The sequence below is a fragment of the Nuphar pumila genome, chromosome 7 (genome assembly GCF_984573655.1).
Source record: "Nuphar pumila chromosome 7, dmNupPumi1.hap1.1, whole genome shotgun sequence".
NCBI classification, from domain to species: Eukaryota; Viridiplantae; Streptophyta; class Magnoliopsida; order Nymphaeales; family Nymphaeaceae; genus Nuphar; species Nuphar pumila.
In genome coordinates, this window is record NC_143255.1 from 107024567 (window position 1) to 107049618 (window position 25052).

At 39.7% G+C, this 25052-nt stretch overlaps 1 pseudogene across 1 annotated transcript; it reads right to left on the reverse strand.

The window, feature by feature from the left end:
* Positions 1 to 19144: 19144 nt before the first annotated feature.
* LOC149832807 (MYB-like transcription factor 4) lies at positions 19145 to 20433 on the reverse strand (annotated as a pseudogene). The gene is made up of 2 exons (XR_016433134.1): positions 20171 to 20433; positions 19145 to 19625 (listed from the first exon to the last, which is right to left on the reverse strand). The product of XR_016433134.1 is annotated as an MYB-like transcription factor 4 (transcript).
* Positions 20434 to 25052: the final 4619 nt, after the last annotated feature.

Here is a 25052-nt window from a genome sequence, read left to right on the forward strand (position 1 = left end):
CGGCCTAACTAGAAACGCTGGCCAACTCCTTTTTGCAAATTTCTCTATTTTCTTTTTTATTTTTCATCATTTGCCACTATGAGAGGTGGAAAATTCTAGATTAGGTTTCTTATTTAGAATATATATGGGAAAATGTTGGTTGCACTCATGAGGTCATGAAGCTCCCTACTAGAAACTCATAGAGCCGGTTTTGGCAGACCAAATCTAACCCCTTGGATGAGTTCAACATATTTAAATTAGTAGGAAACTACCCTTGAATCATTTTTTTTTCATAAAAATACAATTTTCTGTAGGCCATTGATTTTCCAACCCTTAGAAATCCAACATACATTGGGAAAACATTATCTAGTGGCTAATTTCTATTAAACCAAACATCTAGATCACATGTGGAAGGTTAGACCTGCAAAAACAAGAGTTTTTCACTTGTAGCTTTGGAATGCATAAATATTGCCTTTTTTTTTGTTTTGATGATCAAGCTAGGAGATTAAGGTTTTCATCCTTTTCAATAGATAAGCCCTACTGGTGGCCATAGTGACAAAAGTTTTTATCGGCAATTTCTCGTTTTTCAAAAACTCATGAGAAATTGAAAAAAATCCACAAGTCCCACATTTTTTTCGGCAAATTCTCGTCAATAAAAAATTAATTAAAATATAGAAATTATTTTTTATAAGAAAATATTAATAAAATTTATTTAAAAATAAAAAATATAGGATTTTTTTTCATGATAAATAGCCGTTTAAAACGTAAATATTGTGTTTAAATCACAGTATTTATGTTTTTTCATAAATCTCGTGATATTTTGAAAATCTCACGAGAAATTTCCGTTTTAAACTTTCAGGCAATTTCTCACGATATTATCACGAGATTTTCATAAATCTCGCGATATTTCTCACACTGCTGGTGGGTACACAACCAGGCAGTTATTCAACCACATCACATGGTGACTTGCACAAACTACTCCTATCAATCAGAGGGAGCCCTCTTGGCAAGTGTAGCCATCTCTCTCTCTCTCTCTCTCTCTCTCTCTCTCTCTCTCTCTCTCTCTCTCTCTCTCTCTCTCGCTCTCGCTCTCAAACACACACACAATGGATGTTTGACCCGCTCTTATTTATAATCATATGCAAAAGTATATTTCATCGGTACTTGATACACCCTAATGTATAGCCTACCAGTACCAAATACCGGTAAGAAACTCCTCTTGCAACTATATAAAAAAATATATCAAGTGTTTAAGAAACGCATTGCATCTTAGTTACTTAAGAAACATGCACCAACTTATATAGAAACACGTTTCTATTACATTATAAATGAGTGGAGTTTCTCTCTATTAGTATTTCTACATATACACAACAATTTCACTTTATAAATACACTATTTTTGTTAAAAAAAATTAAATATTATAGTTTAAAAAATTGTTATTTATTAATGATTGATTTACATGTTATGTTTAACTATTTTGATTTGTAGGCATCTTTATAAAAATATATATTTAGTATCAACTTTTTAGAAACTTGTATAAATTATTTTAGAAACCAATATTAATGTTTATTAGAAGCTCATATCGATATTTTTTTGAATCAAATCAATATGCATTCAAAAATATGTACTTGAAAATTTTTAAGCCTTCATGTACCAGTACCAGTATCCCATACATGTTTCTGGCAACTATGGTCTATTCTTAGATTGGTCATGCGAATGATAAATTTGGAGTGAGTTTTTGATAATAGAGAATTTTGGTAGATCATTTTTAGTAAAATATTAATGTGATGCAACTAACATGTAGCAATTTAGCCAATTTTTATTCAATTATGGTATGTTTGGTTCAATCACATGAGATTCACTTATTAATACACTTTAAAACAATGTATTTGTTTTATAATAAGCCCAATTTGATCTCAGGCTTGACATATGTTTGTGCTCAGCTCAGCTTACAGCAAAGCTTGGACACTTCAAGCTTCGCTAGTTCGTCTTGTTACCAGCCCTATTGTTATGGTTGCAATATGTGTAGTTGGATCAACATTTTGGGGGTTCAATTCATAGTGTTCTGTATGCTCTATGTTCTTTTTCAAGTAGAAATCCTGTCCCTAATGTCTTCTCTTGACTTAGCTTTGGCAACTCAAGACTTGTTTCAGTGCAAAGTGCTTTTTTTTTTAAAGAACTGGGGGCAAGGGGTAAGCCCACCGAGTTTTACGTTGCCAGGACAGCACCTGTAATTACGGCAGGCAGGAGCCAGTGCAGCTAAGTCTCTAATACGGGGGTTTGTTTCTTCATGAAAATATCAAAAAAGGTGTTAATCCATCACAAGTACAAAAAACCATGGGTGTTTGACCATTGCTGCAAAGCGGAAATTGGGTGCACTCCTTGGTAGGGATGACAGTGGACCGGGGTGGGGGCAGGGGATAAGGTCTTCTCATCTCAAAATTTTGCCCTCCATTCTCCCCTCCATCCTTGCACGGGTTTTGATTTTAACCTCAATTCCTAGTCCATTTTTAGTTTCATGTCCTCCAACCCCAGTCCAAACGGGGTGAGGCGGGGCAGGGCCCTGCTGGTCCTTTCGCCGCTGCTGCCTTCCACCATTAGAGGAAGGAGATGAGAAAAATGAGAGTTTGGACGAATCGTTAGAAGGAGAGGAAAAATTGAGAAATGGTTTTATGTTAGGGTTAGAAAAAAAATGTATATATAATAGATTTTATAATATATAAGGGTATAATAGTGATTTTTTTAATGAGGTGAGGCGAGGCAGGGGGCGGCAAGAGTAAGTCCATCCCCGCCTCCATCACCGCACGGGTTTTCACCTTCATCTTCGGTCCATTTTCTATTTCATGTCCCCCATCCTCGGTTCAAAAGGAGCGAGGCGGGGCCCCATTTTTCCGAGACTCCATTGCCATCCCTGTTAGGAAAAACCACGAGCAAGAGACAATCAAAAGGAAACAAAGAACACGAACGATCAAACAAGACACAAGAAGAACACAGATTTACGTGGAAAAACCTCTCCTCAAATCCGAGAGAGAGTAAAAAACCACGGCCACCCAGAGATATATTATTACTCTTAACAGACAGTTACAAGCTCTGGAAAGAAAAGCGAGAATATAAACAAGGCAAGGGCGACAACCCTAACCCTAACCAAATCGGGTCGGATCCATTGAAAATCGGGTCCCAAACATAAGCCCCAGAAAAAATTTCTTCTGGGGGGGGGGGGGCGCTGCCCCCCTATAACCCCCCGCCAAGGGCGCCCCCCCCTGGACCCCTCTTCCTGCAGGGGCAAAAACAGTGAATCAGGCTCCACAACTCATCAATCTCCCACTTGGAGACAGATACAAAAAAAAAATCTCCAACTGTCTTTCTTCCCAAACTCTTCTCTGAATCTCTGAAACGACATCCCTCCCTCATGCTCATTGAAGGAGTCCAACTGAGGCAATGCACAGCCTCAGTTTCTCAGTGGTCACACCCTTTGTCAACATATCTGCTGGATTCTCGGCACCAAGAATCTTCTCTAATGACAATGTCCCATCATTTATCTTCTCTCGAATATAATGATACTTTAATTGAATGTGCTTTGTCCTTGAATGAAATACTGGATTCTTTGCAAGGCACAAGGCACTCTGACTGTCACTGAAGAGAACACTTTTGTCCTGTTCCTTGCCAATCTCTTTCAGAAAATTCTTCAACCACACCATCTCCTTTCCGGCCTCAGAAATAGCAATATATTCAACTTCTATGGTTGAGAGGGCAACACATTTCTGAAGTCTTGACATCCAACTTATCGCGGTGTTACCAAATGTAAACACATATCCAGAAGTGCTCTTCCGACCGTCCACGTCTCCACCAAGGTCTGCATCTACAAAACCTTGCAAGTTTGCACTTCTCCCACTGAAACAAAGTGCCATACCTGATGTCCCCTTTAGATATCTCAATATCCACTTCACAGCTTCCCAATGCTCTCGTCCTGGATCCGCCATATAACGACTCACAACTCCCACTGCATAAGCAATATCCGGTCTGGTACACACCATGGCATACATGAGACTGCCAACGGCTGAGGCATATGGGACCCGCGCCAGGGGGAGCCCCCGGACCCCCTTCCTGCAGGGGCAAAAACAGTGAATCAGGCTCCACAACTCATCAATCCCTACTCCTTGGTTGATAAGGTGATTTATTCTTAGTCATCCAGAAAAAAAGTTTTAATCAATTCCTATCATTTGCTTGTATTAACTGGTAAAACTATCTTTCCAATGACTGTTACAAGTATAGTTATCAAAAGCTTCTTGCTACATGAGAAAACTGGTTTCGGAAGATAAAAACTCCTTACTTATCTGATAGAAAGGGAAACTTTGAGAAATCCGAAATATCTCTTTAACAGGAAGCCTACTTCCCCTCATTTCCCAAATCAATTCCATCTCACTTTCTTAATGTTTTTCTCTTGCTTCTTGCCACTTCTAACTTGTTTTTCTCTTCTTTTCTTATGTTGTTCTTATTAGAAAATAATAAATTTTTATAACAAGCTTGCATGTAGATTTTATATTGTTTTGTATTTGTTTTCATGGTATTTGTTATTTGCTTCCGCTCGCTTTTCATATCGCCTTCTATGTGTTTTCTTAAAAAAAATTCATTCGCGTCAGGTATCGTCGTATCCATTTCATTTCCTAGTAATCTAAGCCACGGTGGCCCTTAGATTGCTGGTCTAGTTTTTGTTTTTAATAACATCAGCATGATGAAAACTCCAGAAAACCAGCCCAAGCATGACCCAAATGAACAACGCTACGTGCAGCTTGACTGCAACACGATGCCCTCTCCCCTTTATATCCATAACGTCCCATCAGTATTCCAAGAGGAAAGATTTTTTCTTCTGTGGGGTGATAAATGGACAGTCATGAAGTCATCCTACCTGTTTCAATCAATTTTTTTGAAATTCAGTTGACGACTTGATGGCATTCACTGTAGCACATTGTTCTGATGTTACGAGTGTCTATTTGTGCGAAGCAGGTTATATGTTCCCCCCCCCCGAACAGGACAGTTAGCTACATCTCATGTTCGGGGGTCCCAAAGAGCACCACATATGTAAGCATGTGTGTCTCGTATCCCCATGTTTGTCAGCATTAATTAGCGTTGGAGTTTGATGCGATTGCAAAGACTTAAGTACCCTCTCCTCCATTGATGCCAAATAAAATGACGATTCTTGAAAAGAAGTGGTTGTAAAGACTTAAGTGCCCCGAAGATGATTATTTAAGACTCAGTCTCTGCACTGCAGGATTATCTGAGAAAGAAATCTCCCCTGGAGGAGGCCATGAACATCAACCCTCTCACTCTCTCTCTCCCTTCTATTTCTGCTTCTATGCACATCCAACAGAAGATCTTACATTGCTCCATCAAGCACCGGTTGACCTGCACATTGACTGTTGTGGAACCTGATTCAGAGTTTTTACCCTTACAGGAGGAGGGTTTGGGGGATCATCCCAGCGTGGGTAGCATCATTCAATTAAATGAGTTGCAGATCCTGATTAAGAGTTTTTACCCTTACAGGAGAGGGGTCTGGGGGCTCCTCCCAACGTGGGTAACATCATTCAACTTGAAGAGTTGTGGAGTCTGATTCAAAGTTTTTACCCTTACAGAAAAGGGGGTCTGAGGGCTCTTCCCAGCGTGTGTAGCATCATTCAACTTAAAGAGTTGTGGAGTCTGATTCAGAGTTTTTACCCCTACAGAAGGGGGGTCTGAGGGCTTCTCCCAACGTGGGTAGCATCATTCAACTTGATGAGTTGTGGAGTCTGATTCAGAGTTTTTACCCTTATAGGAGGAGGGTTTGGGGACTCCTCCCAACGTGGATAGCATCATTCAACTTGATTCATTGTGGAGCCTGATTCAAAGTTTTTTCCCTTATAGGAGAAGGGTTTGGGGGCTCCTCCCAGCGTGGATAGCATCGTTCAACTTGATTTCGTTGTGGAGCCTGATTTAGAGTTTTTGCCCTTACAGGAGGGGGGTCCGGGGGCTCCCCCCCGGCACGGGTCCCAGGTGTCGTGGTCAAAAAATGTACAGGGTGTCATGGTGAGAAAAACATATGTTTGTTCCAAGCAAGGTTGGAAGAAATCAATGGAAAATCCAATAGAGAGCATGCCAGAATCAAGATGTGGATGTCAAGCGAGAATGGTGTTGTGCAACTCAAATAACACAAAATAATAAGGGTCTGGTTTTAAGTTAAAATGGAGAATGAAATGACAGTAGAAATTGCTTAAAATTTACATAAAAAAACTAGACTCAATAACAAAGACACCATTTTTTACGGATTTGGAATATGACCTCCGGTTAAAGAGATATGGCCCTGACAAGTTGGTCCTAATTCGGGTAGATATTTACACCGATTTGCTTACTGAATAACACTATAAATCACTATAGCGATTTGCGGAAGACACTACAAATCGCTATAGTGAGATTCAAAAATACTATAAATCGCTATAGCGATTTCCGGAAGACACTACAAATCGCTATAGCGATTTGCGGAAGATACTATAAATTGCTATAGTGAGATTCAAAAACACTATAAATCGCTATAGCGATTTGCGGAAGACACTACAAATCGCTATAGTGAGATCCAAAAACATTATAAATCGCTATAGCGATTTGCGAAAGACACTACAAATCGTTGTTGAAAAGCTGGATAACACTATAAATCATTGTGGGGCTCGTTAGAGACCCGAAAATACTACAAATCGCTGTAGGAAAGCCCGATAACACTACAAATCGTTGTTGGAAGGCCCCAATTTTTTTTTTACGGATTTGGAATATGACCTCCGGTTAAAGAGATATGGCCCTGACAAGTTGGTCCTAATTCGAGTAGCGATTTACATCGATTTGCTTACTGAATAACACTATAAATCGTTATAGCGATTTGCGGAAGACACTACAAATCGCTATAGTGAGATTCAAAAACACTATAAATCGCTATAGCGATTTGCGGAAGACACTACAAATCGCTATAGTGAGATTCAAAAACACTATAAATCGCTATAGCGATTTGCGGAAGACACTACAAATCGTTGTTGAAAAGCCGGATAACACTATAAATCGTTATGGGGCTCGTTGGAGATCCGAAAATACTACAAATTGTTGTAGGAAATCCCGATAACACTACAAATCGCTGTTGGAAGGCCCCAAAAAAATTTGGTCCGGAGGGCGCTGCCCCCCGTCAGAGGCGCCTCGCCCGCTGATCGCACAGTGGGATCCGCGCCGGGGGGGAGCCTCCGAACCCCCCTCCTGTAAGGGCAAAAACTCTAAATCATGCTCCACAATGAATCAAGTTGAACGATGCTACCCACGCTGGGAGGAGCCCCCAAACCCTTCTCCTGTAAAGGCAAAAACTCTGAATCAGACTCCACAACTCTTCAAGTCGAACGATGCTACAGTCAGTGTGCAGGTCAGTCGGTGTTTGATGGAGCAATGTAGGATCGTATGTTGAATGTACACAGAAGTAGATAGAGTGAGAGGGTTGATGTTCATGGCCTTCTCCAGGGAGAACTCTTTGCCTCCCTTGATTTCTTCTCTATAGAGAGAGAGAGAGAGTTTTACAGTGTTTTACGGAGAAAGAAGAAGAAGACTTTGAAGAGTCAACATCATCCTCGACTTTCTGGATGGAGGACATGTTTGTCCTTTTTTTGAACGGAGAAAGAAGAAGAAGACTTTGAAGAGTCAACATCATCCTCGACTTTCTGGATAGAGGACATGTTTGTCCTTTTTTTGAATGGAGAAAGAAGAAGAAGACTTTGAAGAGTCAACATCATCCTCGACTTTCTGGTTGGAGGACATGTTTGTTCTTTTTTTGAACGGAGAAAGAAGAAGAAGACTTTGAAGAGTCAACATCATCCTCGACTTTCTGGATGAAGGACATGTTTGTCCTTTTTTTGAACTGTTTGTTTTTTCTTTTTTGAATGAAGGGCATTTTTGTTATTTTCTCAAACCATCACTTTATGAGAAGAATAGCAAGAAAGGGTACTTAAGTCTTTGCAACAACACCAGAGTCCGATGCAAAGTTATGTCAACATACACGGGAATACGAGCCCCATGTGCTTGTATACGTGGTGCTCATTCAAAGCCCCGAACACAGACGTGGGATTCAGTGAATCATGGGGGGGGGGGGGGGACATACACCACCCTCTCCTATTTGTGCTTCAAAATATATACGTTTGTTAGGTGCTTGGATAACTTAGAATCGTTTTATTAAAGTCCTCGTCAACTCCCACACTTTTAGACCTGCATTAGAATCCCCAACTCTTTGTATTTTTGTTATGCTAATTCAGCTAATATGTTTGCAATGCCATGCTATTCTTGGATTTTCTCAATTCCTTATGATTGCAAATCACAATCACAATAGTTTTCTCAGGGTTAGTAAAATATGAGAAAAGTTACAAATTGTAATTGTGATTGCCACCCATGATGGTTTTTGCCTTTAGTCTTGTAAAAGTTGATCACAAGATTGACCTTGTGACCAATAATCACAGCTTCTACTTTCTTATTTCTCATCTGTGAATGTTCATTCCCACCTGTGATCAAAGCAAACGTGAGATGGGTTAATATCCCTAATGATTGGTCACTTCAACTTTTCCAAAATTCCCAACAAAAATACCAGACTCAGGATGAATGTGTTAGCATCGTTTTCTTTAGCCCCCCTAAAAAATATGTATTTTTAGTTGAATATAAGCTCATGTAGTTGTGTTCTTCATTGCTCATTTACTAAAAATGTGTTTTATATTGAATCAACTTAGTAAAAACAAATATTTTATGATCAAAGATCTAGCACAATATGAGCTGTTGATTTTCCCCTCCAAGAAACACGTATGGAATGAAAAATACTTAATATATAATACATGCTTTTTGTTGAGTAAACTATGATAAGCACACATCTACCAAGTTAGATAAAGCAAATCAAGGATACCAACTACATTTTCTGCAGGGGCCTAACCAAAAGGGATTTTGGCCAACACATTCATTTAAAAAACAGCAACACATTGACAAGAAGTTCAGATATGTTAAGCCACCAAATAAGTGTCGCTACATGCAGAAAAACCAGTGGTACTCTCCGATACTTGGGACATTTTGCCAAGAATGCCAATATGCCTGCCTATACATGTAGTTGCAGGCATTGGATTTGCCTAGGGGTGGTCATTGAGCTGGGCCGGCCTGGCCTGAGTAGGGTCTGACAAGCCTGACCCACATCCTGGCATGAGCCCTGCCTGATCAGTTGCGTATAATAAGGTTTGGATCGGTGTGGAAGCGGGCTCTTTAGGCTCGACCCGGTTAACAGTCCTGTCGGGTTTCATGTATTTTATACATGGGTGGGCCCAAATCAGGCTTGATTATTTAATTGGGCCGGGCTGGGCCCGAGTTCATTATGGCTTGATCTGCATTGTGCAGCCCTAGCCCTATCTGATATAGGTAGAGTACTCGACAGCCCTTCGGGCTCCTGGCCGGATGGCCACCCCCTAGATTTGCTTGGTTGTATTCTGAAACATTGTCTTTAGCATTCTTTCATTGCCCATGGATCATTTGAGAAACATATTATCAATTGAATAGAGAAATTGCTTAGAGGCACGCATATGAATGTTCTCTTTAGAGCAACGATTGCCTTTTTAGAATTGATTCCTTGTGCAATAGGGTGGACTACAACTTTACTCTCAGGATACAGCTAAGTCAGGCTTTCCCAGATTAAAAACGAACCCAACTTGCATTATATATGGAGGGAGCCTACTATGACACGAACACTTTTGAATAACTTTCGATAGGAAAAGTAAAGGTGAAACACAGCAGAATGAAAGGATACTAATCTCACAAAAGATTCCAGTATATATAAGCTTAATTAAGTGAACAAATGTCAACGGTCACAGATAAATGTATAATGGTTATATTCAAAAGGCTAGTGGTTAATCGTCACCCCAAACAATTGTCTAACATAATGGGTAACTCGTTTAAGAGTCTTAGCGATAAACAATCAATTTTTTGACAACTAATTTAGAATAATATAAAAAGTCAAAAAAAAAGCATGATCATAAGCTTAACTCAGATAGGTGGCTTGATTAGAAAAAAATTAACATGATCAAGAGTTTAGGCAAGGTAAATGCATGATTTTGATGCACAACTCCAACATCAATCTCCCCGTGGAGAAAATAACATCATTAGGGGTGGCAATTTCTGACACGACCCGCCAACCCGACCTGCCAACCCGCCTCTTAGGCGGGTTCGGGTTGGGCTTAAGCCAACCCGTTTAATAAACGGGTCGACCCGCGTAACCCGTTTATTAAACAGGTCGGGTTCGGGTTGGGGGTATGCCAACCCGCCAACCCGGCTGACCCGTTTAATAAACGGGTTAGGCGGGTGGGTCAACCCGCCAACCCGACCCGCCAACCCGTCTGCCAACCCGCCAACCCGACCCGCCAACCCGTCTGCCAACCCGCCAACCCGACCCGTCAACCCGACCCGCCAACCTGACTACCTGCCAACCCGATCCGTCAACCCGCCAACCTGATCCGCGAACCTGAAAACCCGTTTACCCGACCCAACCCATTTATTAAATGGGTTGGCGGGTCGTGTCAGGTTACCCGTTTATTAAACGGGTCGGGTTCGTGTTTGCCACAGCCGACCCGTTTAATAAACGGGTCAGGTTCGGGTTGAGGTATGCTGACACGCTGACCCGCCAACCCGACCAGATTGCCACCCCTAAACATCATCAACTAAAATCAGAATTTTGCATGAAAGCTTGCAATAAGGTGACAAACTGTCCTATAGTAATTGGCAAGTGTGTTTAATGGTGCTTTTTCTACTTTTTAACAAAGTATTACACTTCAAGCTAGGGATGACAGTGGACCGAGGAGAAATAGGGATCTGTCCAAACTCACCCTATTTGTAGCGGGGATGGAGGACATGCATGGAATAAAGAATGAATCGGGAATGGAAGTGAAAATCAAAACCCATGCAGGGATGAACTTACTCTTTCCCTGCCCTGCCCCCGATCTTTGTTATTAAAATTATTAATATACTCATAATATTTTATAAAATAACATTTAAATCCCTTATATATTTGTTTCCTTACCTTAAGTTTAATTCACGACAACTTTCTTTCATCTCTCCTTCCTCTTACAAGTCAAATTCAGTGGCATTATAAGTATGACAGTGGATCAGGAAAAATAAGGATCCGGCCGAACCCACCCCATTTAAGGAAGGAATGAAGGACATGAAACGGAGAATGAATCAGAGATGATGAAGGTAAAAATCAAAACCCGTGAGGGAATGAAGGTGGGGATGGATCGATGGCAAATTTTTGAGATGGGGCAGGGATGGAGAGCTTGTCTCCCTCACCCGCCTTGGTCTACTGCCATCCCTACTTCGGGCCTTGCAAAGCACACATTCAAGGAAGCATGCTTCCTGAGGCGCCTTTGGTGCTTCTAGTAACTATGGATCAAACTACTAATCCTTATAATCTCTAATTAGGATGTCATGATCTTCGAGTTTGAGTAGGCCTAATTAAACTGATTTTATGCTTGATCCAACATGTATGAGTGCTTCCTCACCTTCATAAAACACGACGTGGCTAATTTTGACTACTTTTGAAACTTGGTTGTTGGCTCGGCCTATTTTTCTGAGTGGTGAGAGGTAATGTGCATGGGAGTTATTGGGGCCAATTTTTTTTTTTTTGTTCATCTTGATGGTCAATGCCATTAAAATCATCCATGACTCCTGGTACCTTAGATGGTGGTCTGTCCAACAAATCTTGAGTCACTCCTACTCATCTTGATGGTGGATGCATTTGATTAGACTTCAAATCTTTAGGGTTCATTTGTTTCATGCAACTTGATTTTACAAGAAATTACTGTCGCGTTTCTGTTTTTTTCTTTCTCATCATAATTGAAATAAACATTCAACCATCATGCTAGAAAAGTGTCTCGCTGGAACAAGGTGGCACCAGTTTCTTCCACCACATTTCCCTTTTAATGCATAAATCCTTCCGTACCTCCATCATATGGAAGAGTTCTCACAGCGAGGCTGAGCATGAAAAAACAGGGGTTGGACCTTCAAGATTACAGCATTGAATTTGAAAATTCAGAGAACAGGAAGATCAGGGAAAGCTTGAACATTTTATTATGGATTAGCATCCTTGAAAATAAAGTAGAAAGCGTGGCATCCACAAGATGTTCTAACAAACACATGACAGTGGCGTTCGTTGACTCGAGGCAAGTCTGACTTAAAAATATAGAGAGGGAGGATGGGAGGGAAACCCCGATGGATGTAGGAGACCCACTGTCTGCAGATTTTGCGTGCAACTCCGGTGTGCTGCTGGTGGCATCACGTGAGGTGGCCCCCACACTCCTCTGCACGTGATCTTTTCCTACAGTTGTTATGGAGTCCGGATCGATTACAATATGATTCCACAAATATTTCAGGTGCTTAATGCACAAATATTTGTACAATCATATTGCACCTGATCTTTTCAGGTTGTTATGGGTAGGTGCCTGAGGCTTTTTTGTGGCTAACACCTGAGCTTTGGGAAGATTGTTTCTATTTTTCCTAAATTCTAATCATATTGATTTTGTGAGAATCAATTTTTGAATCATCCGATTTTGACACCAAGTTAGATTTTTATAAGATTAAAAAATCAACAATTTATTATTTTTAAAAATATTTAATACTTAAAAATTCTTTTTTTTTTCAAAACAAAATGATTCAAGTGTGATTTTCTATCAAATCAATCATGCAGAACATATATGTAGGGTCAGATTTTTGAAAAACAACCTGAAAACCACTATCCAAGATTCAGTAGGCACAAAAAACGTCAAACACCTATCCATTTCTGTATATATATATAATTCATCTCATTTGAATGTAAGCGAGTTTCTCAAGAACATAAAGAATCCATAGCCCACAATGTATTAAAATTCAAATTACAAAATATTGTTTTTTTTGTGTGAGAAAAATATGATCCAAAATATCTCCTAGCCAACAAACTGCATATTTATAGAGTGAGATTCGGTAGAACTTGCACTCATGATCTTCAGCTACATAGGATGGTCGTGTTGGAATGACTAAATCTTGTTTCACAGATACAAACAAGCACATTTTTTTTTTTCATTGACAAGGTTCAGTGTTGTACCCGGGCTTTTTAAATCCAGGGTCAATACCAGGCTCTTGTGTGACTTTAGTCCAGGTGGTTTGAATTATGCAACTTGTTTGGTCGATGCAGTCAGAATTATATATGACATGCATCTGGCCTGGTATTGTTGCATTATTCCAATGAAGGAGCTTTGGATCTTGATCCAACTGGGGGATATCCCACTGTTTGCCTTCTCTGGTTTCCAAAGGTGTCCAGATGCTTTAGTTAGGACATTAAACAAGGAGGTTTGAATCTGAGCAGGTCCAAATCCACTGGATATGATGAGCCAATGCTCAATCCAACAAAATATGGATAAATTCTGTCTTCTCAGTCTCTTCTTTCCCATTAAGCCTGAAAGGATCAAACTAGATGAAGCCTGGTTTGGACTTGGGGTCTGGCCAGTATTGGGAACACAGTTTTTTTTTTTTTTTTTTAATTTATAAGCCGAGCTCAGCCTGTCATACCTACGATAGTCGTGCCGGCAGCGTAAAACTCTGAGGCTAAAGCTCTGGTATTCTAGCTATCTCATAATATTGCAAGTAGGGGTAGATATTGGGCCGAGTACCTGACCTAAAATGGACCAGATGCTTTTCTGCAGCCTGGCCGGGCTTGATTAAAGTCGGGCCTACCCCAGCCTAATTACCTAAATTGAGTCCTGCCCAATCCAAAATTGCATAAGCATGACAAAGTCTGACCCGTTTAATGGTTGGGCCTAAAGGGCCCTGCCTGAGACTGACTCAAACCTGATGATATTGGGCATGTCGGGCCCTATTCAGGCTGCTCTGATGTCCATCCCTGCAAGACCTTGTTAATCATTTTTAAGGATGTAGAGGGTTCCGATTCGTATTCGTATAGGATGTGACCAAATACCATATTTGAATAATTAGATGTTAGCTAAATAAATTTGAATTCGGATTTGGATGGTGAAAAGCTCATACCAAATCTGTTTTTTTATATGTAAACGGATTCAAATATCCATCAAATTCAAATATTTATCCAATTTGGTAGCAAAACATAAAAACCATATCCGCATCCGAATATAATCAAATATGGTTTTGGCTTATCAAATACAACTAAACGGACTGGAATTGGATATCAAATAAAATCCAATTCATTGACATCTCTAGTCTTTGTAATATTAAAATTAAGGGCAAGTTGGCCAATATATTAAGGCCTTAGATAACTATGTGGAGCATCATCTCCCACCAACCTTGCCTCCATCATTAAGATATTATTAATTAAAAGAAAGTCAACTAAGCAATCCAGGAAATTGCTAATTAATCCCATATATTTTTATACCCAAAGAAAAAAAGATAAAGAAAAAGAAAAAGACTGGTGGAAGGTTCTATGGGCCTGTGCCTACCTACCGAGTTCAAAAAGTAGGGAAACCCTAATTTGTTATTGGAGAATACGGCACCCGTTTAGGTATTTTTTCTTTATGCTTTTGTATGCCACTTTTTGTTTGGTAGGTCTTGGAATTTGTACTTTAGCTTTTATTTCCATTTCTATTATTATTTTATCTTTGTTAGGTCGTCTTGAAGTCTTGTTGGCAGCTACCCATGTCACCCACAAGCGTTGGCACTTTTATTGTGCGTGTGGTCCACTTTTCTAGTATGTTTGGTTTGTCTTTACAAACGTGAAAGTAAGTCTCATGATATTTGAAATATCATAAAAATCAAAATCATGTGAAATGAATTCTTATAAGATTCCAATTCTCATATTTCCTTTGTTTACGAAAGAAATCTCATTTGTATGATATTCATTTTGTTTTTGTTCGGTGAGTTAATACATATTCATTTTCTCATATTATACATAATTGGATCATGTATTGGATATGGAACCATAGATTGAATTTATGTTTTTTTTTTTTGGATTTAATGACTATGGATTGGATCTAATGGACCATTGTTTGGATTAATGATTTTTTTTTTGGGTTTAATGGATCATGGATTGTATCAATGGCTTATAGTGGATCATGGATTGGATTTAATAGATTTGTACATGGTTTTTTATTGGATATTGGTTTGTGTTTATCATATTTGGATCCAATAAAGTGGTTTTAAACAAATTATGAATGTTTTGACATGGATGCATTATGAATTGGGTTTATCATAATTGAATTCAGTTAGTTAGGCTTAAGTTTAGATCCAATAAAGTAGTTTTAAATAAATTATAAATTTTTGAACAAATTATGAATTTTTGGACATGGATCTCCCAATTACGAAATTTACAAAATAAACCAAGAAATGCAGAAATACTGCACTCCAGAGACACCACCCTCACTCAATCATCAAAATAGTCCTTAACCAATGTCACACATAACATTCTTAGGAAAATAAAAAAACAGAAATATTAAAATATTCAAAATATCACCATTTATAAAATTGATTTTTTTTAGTTTTTAGAAGAAAACAAGAAATATTGGTACACATAATTAAGAAAATAAAATATATATTTCTAAAAAAATAAAAAACAGTTTTGCTTTTATTGCATTCGTATGATCAGGATAAAGCATGAATTTTCAATCTGGTGATATTTTGAAAATATCGCTTTTTAAAGGCAGTGATAAGAAATCAACGATATCGCAGTGAAAACATCAGGATATTGTTACTCATTTAATTGTAGCATTCACATATAAATGAAAAGGTTCATGATCATCTTCAATTATTTAAATACTTTTCTATGAAATTACTTCTTGATTAGCTGAAAATGATTCTCATAGTTTATGCCTTTATGGCTTTTAAATGACCAAATTGCCCATGAAAATTTTGAAAAAAAAGTCCCTGACCAAGGCTCAGGCTTTGTTGTTATAGTTTGAACCCGGTTCAGAAACTCTGATCAAAGGTTTGGTTTGAACTGGAACCGAGACACGGTCTACTTAAGGAAGAAAGGCTCATTAGGTTTGGTCATAGACTCGCTAAACTCAACCAAGTCAAGGAGACCATCTACTTCGCATGGATACATGCTGTTGATTAAATTAACTGCCATTTTTATGAAGTTTCAAATAAGACTAGTATGTTTTTAAGTGCAGGTTACATAAAAAAAGAAGGCTCACAACAGGAAAGATAGTGAAGCTGTTGGGTTAAACATAATCAAAGAATCCGAAATAGATGGGAAAGTTATCATTGAAACGAGCAGGGCAGATATTGTGATTGGTCTAAATCGAGGATTGGAAGGCAGAAATAGTTCGGTCCACATCCCTTTAGTTTTGATTGATTATATAATTTTAACAGATTAAAAATTTGATAGCATTCTTGTACAGTTAACAGTCTGAGTAGAAAATTAGCTCTTCTTCTTCTTGCCAGAGTGACTATTGAATGGCATTCATTTTTGTGTAAATTATTATAATAGTTTTCATATTTTTTTTCAATGAACTGGTAGGATTCGGTCTAACCCCAGCTTGACTATCAAAACAAAAAATAAGACTAGTATGTGGAACGAGAGTCATAATTAGGGGTGGCAATCGTGTCGGGTTGGCGGGTCGACCCGACGGTTTGGCGGGTCAGCATACCTCAACCCGAACCGTTTATTAAACGGGTTGGCTTTGGCAAACACGAACCCGACCCGTTTAATAAACGGGTAACCCGACACGACCCGCCAACCCATTTAATAAATGGGTTGGGTCGGGTAAACGGGTTCTCAGGTTCGCGGGTCAGGTTGATGGGTTGACGGGTCGGTTGGCGGGTTGACGGGTTGGCAGACGAGTTGGCGGGTTGACCCACCCGCCTAACCTGTTTATTAAACGGGTCAGCCGGGTTGGCGTACCCCCAACCCGAACCCGACCTGTTTAATAAACGGGTTACGCGGGTCGACCCGTTTATTAAACGGGTTGGCTTAAGCCCAACCCGAACCCGCCTAAGAGGCGGGTTGGCGGGTGGTGTCAGAAATTGCCACCCCTAGTCATAATGGAGTAATCGTGTGAAGTAAGCCACCGAGCCTTTTACCATTGGGAAAAACTCTTTATAGACCTGGACTCAGTAGGTTTGAGACTACATCCAAGCTAACCCGGATGCCGAGTCATTTGTAAGCTCAGGTTGACTTAGATCAGCAGGAGCTCCCTAGTTTAGCCCGAGTCAAGTTTTGAGACTTTTAGGGTTTGCCCAAAACGTTAAAAGAAAAAAACCACAAAAAGCAAACCAATAACGTCTTTGCCAACACACGCAAGCAAGCATGCTTCCACCGAATTAATTATGAGTTGGTGGGTAAAAAAAATATGGCATTAGGATAGGTTCTCTGTGACAAATATAGCAAGATTTATAAAAAATCTCACCCATATATAACGAGAAATTGCCTGAAAGTTTAAAACGGCAATTTCTCAAGATTTTCAAACCTTGACAAATATTGTGATATTTATATTTTTAAAAGATATTTATCGTGAAACTCCCAAGATTTTTATTTTTAAATGTGTTTTATTTATATTTTCTTATAAATTTTTTTTATACTTTTTAATTTTATCTTTTATTTCTGAAATTTTGCCAAAAAAATGCAAGATTTATGAAAATTTTCAAAATCTCAGGAGTTTTTTGCCTGCCAAGATTTTGCCTTTTTAAACTTTTGTCACTATGGATAAGCTTTTTGTTCTCTCTCTCTCTCTCTCTCTCTCGTATATCCAAATAGCCAACACATGTGGTACGCGGGGTCCTGAGCCAAGCTGAAGGCCCAGGTTCGAATCCCTCTGCCACATAAGGGTTAAGAGATATTTGTTAGGGGTCAGACTAACCCCAGAATTAATTATGAGTTGGGAGGTAGAAATATGACATTATGGATACATTTTAATGTCTTTCTCTCTCTCATCCTTCTAGTTCTAGCTATGGATAAGCCATGAGTGGAGCAGAGTAGATGATGGGTAGGTAGGTAACCAATCTTTTCACCCTTTTAAAAGTATTGAAAGCAGTACAGTTTTTTTTTAGAGAGAAAAAAACGAGCAAAGTGTACAATTAAAAGAATAGAGTTGGATTTGGATATGAGAGAGTAGGAAAACAATAATGCCTCACAAAACTGTTAGATGGTGTTTGGACCCACCCAACTTGTCCAGAAAAGTTGGGATGACTTGCGATGCTGTACTATGTCCCGCATATCAATATCCCAGAATTTCTCGCTTTTCCAGATAAGTTTGCTATTCAGAACACCTCTTTGAGGAAAAACATAAAATTGGGCTTCCGGTTTTTTGAATAAGGGAATTCCCAGCAATGGTGATGAATGAAACTAGAAGAACAAGGATGGCATTTCTAAAAAGCATTGATTCATTGACCACTGGAGGAGAATTTCTCCAATATTCCCTGATAAATGATAATGAAAAATATTAATGATGCCCATTTTCATCCTAAACTATGTGCTTGGTTGTTGTGTACTGGTAGTCAACAAAGGAAAATAGGCTGTTAAAAGCAATTCATTCTGAGAGTTGATAAGGTTTGGTAATAGATAGACCACTTGTGAGTGGTATCAAGCTTCAATTCCTGCTCGCCGATGACAAAAGCAGAACCACTTGAAATACCAAGATAAAGTGGTATATTCCTATAAGCCTATGAGAACATGAATATTCCAGTTTGATATCTTGTTACATTTCCAACTATCAGATTATGGCCCTCATTCAACAGAAGTTCAACATGTGAAAATGTGGAGTGAAATGTTTCAAGACAATCAATTTAGTAGCTGAAAGAGTTTATGATTTGAAAACATTTCAGGCACTTGTCCACATTTCACTTGATGCCAAACGACTTACCTACAAGTCAGGCACCATTGGCCCCCGGTACCACCCGATGAATATGGGGGTCTATCACTGCTACCAAGTGATTCTTGGTAAATATGATAGGAGAAAATTGAAAATCTCTCTCTCTCTCTCTCTATGAATATGGGGTCTATCACTACTACCAAGTGATTCTTGGTGAATATGATAGGAGAAAATTGAAAATCTCTCTCTCTCTCTCTCTCATGAATGAATGAATGAACTTTGTAATTTAGGGGGATTGATGAAACCTCTATTTTTTCGAAAAGTGGGCAATCTCACCAACTAAAAAGTTTTACTAGAATTTCTATATTAACAAAGAGAGATGACCATACAACAATTGTTCCGTCACAGAACAAGAAAAATCTCATTTCATTTCCAAGGTTCTGAAGTCTAAGACTCCTGCTTTTGGGCCCATAAAGCCATTACAGTTATACCCCTTACCCTGCTGCACCGCAAGGCTGCAACGCAGGCACATGCATCTCTTTAGTGGTTGTGGTGCTTGTTGAGAAGGAAGGGCTTATGCATAGCTCAAGGTTCAAGTCATCAGCTCCCACTTCACTCTCATTGCTCTTCTTCTCCTCGTTGCCACCAGGCTTTTCGTCTTTGCAGAAAGTGATTGTGGTGATCTCTGAAATAGGCTTCTCTTGAATTGGCCTGTGGGTTGAGGGATCCACTCCCCTGCTCAATAACTTCCTCCTAATGTGAGTGTTCCAGTAATTCTTAATCTCATTGTCTGTTCTTCCTGGTAATCTCCCAGCTATCAGAGACCACCTGTGAAAATCATAAACACAATCATTTACCGTTCAAGAACAGAAGAACCAATAGAATTGATATGAAATATGAATCCTTATATGATGTAAAGACTATGAGTAACCTAACTGATTGGTTATGATTTTCTTCCATGATTTTTAAAAGTTATCCCAACTCCAAAACTGGTATGATCCTTGTTTTCTATCAACAATATGATAAAAATATTTCCTTGACACTCATTGGATGTTAGTAAGATTAATGATTTACAATCATGTGTTTGTTACTAGGAGATGGCATGTTTCGTTCTGCAAATGTTCATGAAGGATGATTAGTTTCTCAAAGAACAATGAATACCCAACTTAATTATCTGCTCTTTCAATCTCTTATGAGGAACAGCGATGCTATTCTATTGTGTTAGTGTCGTAAGAAGGGGAAGGGGAATGAGCAACTTACGTCTTTTTTTAGTGGCCTTGCTACCTATTGTTACCTATCTTTTGTTGGCCTATAAAGGGTTAAAAATTAAAATTAATCTTAAGTAGAAAAAAGATACGTGGCTTCCTCCTTACTTGTTTCCCAACAAACTATGAAGCTTGATGATGAGCTCATCTTCTTCCTCTGTGAAGTTCCCACGCTTGAGATCCGGCCTCAGATAATTAATCCAACGAAGGCGGCAGCTCTTGCCACACCGGAGTAGCCCAGCTGCCTTCGGCAACGATCGCCAACAGCCTTCACCATGAGCTCGAATATGTGCAATAAGGCGATCATCTTCCTCCTTACTCCATGCACCTTTGTTAGTATGAGCCTTTTCACAACAAGGGGACCTCCCCATCTTAGAGAGTAATGGTAGCTGTAGCAGAGCTGCAGAAGGAAAACAAGTAGGGAGGAGGAAGTCCTTAGAGATTTATAGCCGCATTTGACTTGGATGTGTCTTTGGTTCTAGAGGGAGGTTGGTAGAAAAGCTTGTAGAGAGACTGGTTGGTGGAGCTATCATGAAATATTACTTGTACCCACAAGTAGGTAGAAAGTAATCTCTTTAAAGCATAGGAGGACATCACATGATTCCGGCTACCATACTAAAAAAATTAATGAATAAGCACTTTTATGATTTTATCCCTTCCCTTTTTTTTTAATTTTTTTTAACCTGCCTTTTCCCCCAAGTATTGTCAAAGTTCGAGTACATGCACTGATGTATATATTGCATTTCACAATTTGACTTTTTTCTTTTGTTTACGAAATAGGTACTAATATATTTTCTTGTGGCTATAGAAAGTTTAAATTATTGTCTAGAAGTGAAGACACAATAGTACGCCCCGTAATTAATATTGAAATTTTGTATTTTGTAGATCTTTTGTCAAACCTCCAGCTGCTCTTGTGTGTGCAATGGTTTAGAATTTTCAAAGTCAAGCACATGCCCAGAGATGCATTACTGTTGCTGCTCTCATTACCACTATTATGATTAATTTTCAAAGTTGAAATTTCAAAGTTCATACCTCATATACAGCCATTGTGGAAGAGGAAAGTGTGCCTTGACATTATTTCAGACAAAAGGTTGTTATTGTTGTTTTGAGATCAAATCATGGTCAACATATATACGCAGTAGAAAATCATTTGAAACAAATTAACAACCCTCCAAAACTTGGATGCATATTTTTGTTTACGTGGGTCACTAAAGTTTGGAGTTGCTATGGTTGTTTTGATCATGACAGGGAGGAGGGTTTGTACTAAAGAGGGAGCTAGGGTTTGTTGGGCCTTGTAGAAGAATGTAAAAGGTAAGTAGAGTTAAGTGGTTCCTGCCATTTCTACCCGTGCCTTCACTACCTCCCAATCCCTACAAGCAGTGGAGGGTGGGGTGGTTGGCTCACCTTTTTGTTGAGCACCATCTTTGCCGTGCAAGTAGGGGTGTCAACGGGTCAGGTTTGGTTCGGACTCAGGTGGAACCGGACCTGACTCCAATTTTGGGGTATGGTATCAGGTTTGGACCTGGGTCTAATGAGATCCACCATAAGAGAAATCATATCCGGACCCGATAAGAACTACATGAACCAGACCTGATCATACCTGGCAAAATAATATTTTCTTATCATTTTTACATTGAAAATGTGGGTCTTAATCGGAACTCGGGTCAGGCCCCGGGTCTGGTATAAAATTTCACAAACTATACTGGGCTCCATGTATTAATCGAACCTTTGGGTCTGGACCCGGGTCTTAATCGGGTCTTCTTATTTATCACTATATCAGGACCCTATAGGGTTTGGTATGGGTACCGGTATGGGTCGGTTCAGGTAAATCAGACCCGTTGATACCCCTACCTACAAGGGTAGGGTACCCATCCCCCTCCCTTTCTTGGTTGTGCTCAAACTCCTTTCCTGTCCACCAGTTTCATGAAAACAACAGGTTCCTTGAGCCCCTCCCTTTGCCTTGGACTTAAGTGGCCTTGGAAAGTCCCTTAGCTTTATTGGTAATCTCAAAGATATGTGCAATCCATCCCTACTAGCCTAACCAACCCTCTAAGGATGCCACATTTTTTAACTGTTTAGGGGCTCAACTGAGTGGCCTAATCTTCTCACGTGATCAGGAATGAACCATCATGACCAAATTGGCCCAATGGGACCCACAAATTGTACCCGACCCATTTGGGTGAGTCCCATTTAAAAGTGAGGATTCGTGCCCAAATGGGAGTTAGGTAAGCGGTTGGTGGCATCTCTAATAAATGAGTGCATGTGCTCATACATAAGAAAAATGGACCACCCCCCAAGCACAGCAGCATTCTTATCTATATCCTGATCCCACAGTTTGTTCAGTTGTTAAGTTTTAAGATGTGCACTGCTCTACTAGGTATATACCACACACGAGAGAGAGAGAGAGAGAGAGAGAGAGAGAGAGAGGTCATTAATGACACATTTGCAACTCAAAGCTTCACAAAATCCAACATGAACATGAAAAGAAGGCAAGGGAGAAATTTTCAATATTTGAGCAAAAGCTCAACAAAAGCCTGGAAAGTAGACGAGAAAAGGGCAGAAAATCTCTCTTTCCACACCACCACCAAAAGGCAATTCTTCAAGCTTTGCTGCATGCTACTGAAGGAGTAATTCACTTGTATAGAACTATAGATTGACCAAAATTTTCAAGGACAGTATCTGTCACATGCTTTATGTAAGCTCAATTTTTGGTGCTGTTGTAGGACTAGGGAATTAAGGGCATGTTCCCTACTTGGGAAAGAGCTATACCACTACCATCTGACCTGGATCCAAATCATTAACAGCACTAAGTAGGCTGCCCCCACTTTCTATTGAATATGTCAATTGAATCTACACCAAGAAGAGGAATGCGTTCATCAGGACCCCTTTTGTCAGGTTTTTCATTAGGATGCTTTGAAAATCATGTTTTCTTTTTTCTTAATGACATGGAACCTTCCCAGAGACATGGGTCACTTAAAGGGCCCACCCTTTATGAAGTGAACCACGGTAGTCCATTGACTGCCATGCCTTATAGGGACTAACCAGTAAAAGAGGTGGGGTACATCCTGAAAGTAATGGAATTTGATCTGGTGTTTATCTCAAGCATCTTCACACATGCCCTGTGCTTCAAAAATCATAGTTTTTTTTTTAAGAAGTAAAATCCAATAAAATATAGAACGAATTCAGCATAATAGTGACACTGCAGTTGATGAGATATCACATGCAGTAACATAAGACAGAACATAAAAAAAAAAAGAGAAAACACAGCTACAACCCACTGATTCCAAACAACTACTGAAAAAAGCATTAGCAGCTGCAGAAGACCCAGTTAAACAACCACATTCGACTGCTCTGGAGCCAAACTATACATCCAAGCAGCTTCCAAAAGATTGCAGAGCATCCGTCTGATTGAAAGTTCCCGCAATAAAATCTGTCTGCGTCTCTCAAACTTGTGCTCCTGTAATGGTGAGTCGAGTTTCATGAACATGATGGTTCGTGGCAGAAGCTCAATTCCGCTTGAAGCCATCCAACATTGAACTCAACCAGCGGTAGCAGGGACCAATTCCATCTAACTGCCCACATCTTGCAAATTCAGACTGGTTCCTCTGCTATCCCCGGAAGTTGTGCTTGCCCTTCCCTGAATATTCGACCAGCTCCCTGCAGAACGTACGTAGGAGAGTGCCAACAACGGTAGATGCATCTGGTCTGCACACAAGAAGTACTCCTAGACAGATTCACAAACACACACACACACACACTTACATACACAGACTAACCCCCCGTGAGGCTGACACACACACACCACGCACACGCACACACACACAAACAAGAACAAAAAATCTGTTCCATAAAACATCTAAAAGGTCCCCAGAGACTATTTCCTGTGACAGAAAATCCAACCCACTAGTTGATGACTCGGTGTCTCCCGATCCAATCAATTGGATTTCCTGACCATTTTTGACGAGCTCTAGATGTTACTTCCTCTCCGGGCGGAGCATAAATAACTGCATGATCAACCTTACTATCACAAAACCGATGCTGGTTCCTTTCGGACCAGATTAACATCCCCGCCGATAAAACCCAAACTCTCCAGATAAACATCCATTTTTTGCCCTTCCAAGCTAAGTGTGGTGCAACTGCATATCCCTAGGGAAATTTAGGTCGTCCCAATGTAGATTAAAGTCTCCCCAGGCTTGATTCAACAAGGTTCTAAAGAATTCACATTCTCGAAACAGGTGAGTAAGTGATTCCTCCTGTTTACAACATAATACACACATGCTTGCAAGGTGAAAACCTCTATTTTTCAACCTGATTTAGCTATTAACACGCCCATGTACTATTTGCCAAGCCATGAGTGATCCCCGAAGTGGTAGACCACCCCTTCAGAGTGCTTTCTTTGGCAGCCATTGCATATTCAGGAAGGACAACGCCAAGTAAAAGGATGATGTCTTGAAAGCACCATCACCAGAAAACCTCCACTTCACTTCGTCCTCTCTTTGAGGCCTCAATAAAATCTCGACTTTACATATGAGTATAGACCATTGATCAAAGGCTAAATCTAAAGGGTTTCTCCTTAGTACCAAGTCCCAAGTGCCTTCACCATAGTTCAATAACCGGGCAAATCTTCTTTTTGTGGCGTCGTATAGGTTAGGGAATACATCCCTAAGCTGCCCATCTTCCCACCAATAGTCCTGCCAAAACAGAATTGTGTTGTCATTCCCCACCTCAACCCGAGTGCCATGACAAAAGTCATCAAGAACCGTGATCCAACCCTTCTAAACACCTGAAACCCTCTTCCAATTTTGATTTTCAGACCAGTTCGAGGGCCACCCCTTTAAGTTATACTTGTCAATGTAAATGACTGCAATTTTGCCTTCTTTCTTGCAAATCGAACATAACCATTTTGCCAAAAGTGCCTTATTAAACTTATGCACCTGGATGGAGAGGTTGAGCAATTGCATGCCAACTTATCAATGAAGTATATGATCCT